Below are 2,409 nucleotides of genomic sequence, written 5' to 3'. Positions count from 1 at the left end.
GGGGTTTCACCATGTTGGCCAGGTTGGTCTCGATCTCTTGACCTCGTGATCCACCCGCCTCGGCCTCCCAAAGTGCTGGGATTACAGGCTTGAGCCACCGCGCCCGGCCTGTTATTTTATTCTTATTCTTTTTCTCATTTTTTGAGACAGGATCTTACTCTGTCACCCAGGCTGGAGTGCAGGGGCATAATCATAGCTAACTGCAGCCTCGAGCTTCTGGGCTCAAATCATCCTCCTGCTTCAGCCTCCCAAGTAGATGGGACCATAGGTCCATAATTCCACGATCAGCTAATTTACTTAGAATTGTTTTGTAGAGGTAGGAGCTCCCTATGTCACCTAGGCAGGTCTCAAACTCTTGGGTTCACATAATTCTTCCACTGTGGCCTCCCAAAGTGCTGGGATTACAGATGTGAGCTACTGTGTCTGGCCTTGTACCATGTTTTTAGAAGCTGTATATATTTATTTTATATGTTAGGGAATCGTAGATGTTCAGTTATTGAAGAAGTGAGTTAATGTGGAAAATAATAAAATACGATGTTTCTAAACACTTTATTTTAAATTTAAACATCAGTGTGTATATATATATATATATATATATAATTATTATTTTTTTTGAGATGGAGTTTTACTCTCTCACCCAGGCTGGAGTGCAGTGGCGCAATCTCAGCTCATTGCAACCTTCACCTCACAGGTTCAAGTGATTCTCCTCCCTCAGCCTCCTGAGTAGCTGAGACTACAGGTGCCTGCCACCATGCCCAGCTAATTTTTGTATTTTTAGTAGAGATGGGGTTTCACCATATTGGCCAGGCTGGTCTCAAACTCCTGACCTCGTGATCTGCCCACCTCAGCCACCCAAAGTTCTGGGATTACAGGAGTGAGCCACTGTGCCCTGCCCTAAACAACAGCATATTCACTTTGCAATCTTTTTTTTTTTTTTTTTTTTTTTGAGATAAAGTCTTAGTGTGTCATTCAGGCTGGAGCGCATGAAGTGCCGTGGCACAATCTTGGTTGAATACATCATCAACCTCGTGGGCTGGAATGATCCTCCTTTCTTAAGCTTCCCTGCTAGATGAGCCTACAGATGTGAGCCACATTGCCTTGTCTCACTTTGGAATCTTTTGGCTACTGGTGTGAAGTCCATTTTTGGAGAGAGAGTCCATTTATTCCAATGTTTCATCTAAACCACCCCTGTAATATCCAGTTTTGATTTCTATAGAATGGATGAATGAAGAAAGAACATAAAAAACCTTTTTTTTTTTTTTTGATATGGAGTTTTGCCTTGTTGCCTAGGCTGGAGTGCAATGGTGAGAGATCTCTACTTACTGCACAACCTCTGCCTCCTGGGTTCAAGGGATTTTCCTGCGTCAGCCTCCTGATTAGCTGGGATTACAGATGCACACCACCATGCCTGGCTAATTTTTGCATTTTTAGTAGAAACGCAGTTTTACCATGTTGGCCAGGCTGGTCTCAAACTCTTGACCTTAGGTTATCTGCCTCCCTTGGCTTTCCAATGTACTGGGATTACTGGTGTGAGCCACAGCACCTGGCTCAGAATGTAAAAGAACTTTAAAGACACCTAACTCAACCTCCTAGATCAGGTGCAAATGTTTCAAGGCTAGGCCAGGTGTGGTGGCTCAAACCTGTAATCCCAACACTTTGAGAGGCTGACAGGAGGATCACTTGAGGTGAGGAGTTGGACACCAACCTGATCAACAAAGCAAGATCACCGTCTTTATTTTTAAAGAAAGAATTATTTCCAGCCTTTTTTTTTTTTTGATACGGAGTCTTGCCCTGTCTCCCAGGCTGGAGTGCAGTGACGTGATCTCAGCTCACTGCAACTTCTGCCTCTGGGTTCAAGCAAGCCTCCTCACTCAGCCTCCCAAGTAGTTGGAATTACAGGCATGTACCACCACACCTGGCTTATTTATTTATTTATTTATTTTTAATTTTTATCAAGGGAAAGCTCAAACGCAGTTCCCCTCTACCACAAATTTTGCAGTCCAGTTTCCCACATCGGGAGAAATCACAGGGGCCAGCACATCCAGAGTGCAATGGATCATGGTATCTCCCGTGCTAGGCAATTTTCGTGTTTTTAGTAGATGGGGTTTTACCATGTTGACTAGGCTGGTCTCAAATGCCTGACATTAGCTTAACCACCCACCTGGGCCTCCCAAAGTGCTGGGATTACAGGCACAAGCCACCTGACCCACCCTCACATATATCTGTTTTTCAGAGCTCTTCACTCTTGGTATTATTTATTTATTTATTTATTGGAGATAGTATGTCACTCTGTGGCCCAGGCTGGAATGCAGTGACACAATCACAGCTTACTGCAAACTCCACTTTCTGGGTTCAAGTGACTCTAGGGCCTCAGCCTCCTGAGTAACTGGGATTACAGGTGCACTTGGC

At 44.3% G+C, this 2,409-nt stretch overlaps 1 pseudogene; it reads right to left on the bottom strand.

The window, feature by feature from the left end:
- Window positions 1-1,953: 1,953 nt before the first annotated feature.
- LOC119472760 lies at window positions 1,954-2,085 on the bottom strand (annotated as a pseudogene).
- Window positions 2,086-2,409: the final 324 nt, after the last annotated feature.

Source organism: Cebus imitator, unplaced genomic scaffold (genome assembly GCF_001604975.1).
Source record: "Cebus imitator isolate Cc_AM_T3 unplaced genomic scaffold, Cebus_imitator-1.0 Scaffold117, whole genome shotgun sequence".
NCBI classification, from domain to species: Eukaryota; Metazoa; Chordata; class Mammalia; order Primates; family Cebidae; genus Cebus; species Cebus imitator.
The sequence above is the reverse complement of the archived record's forward strand: the minus strand, read 5'-3'. Positions and strand labels throughout refer to the sequence as shown.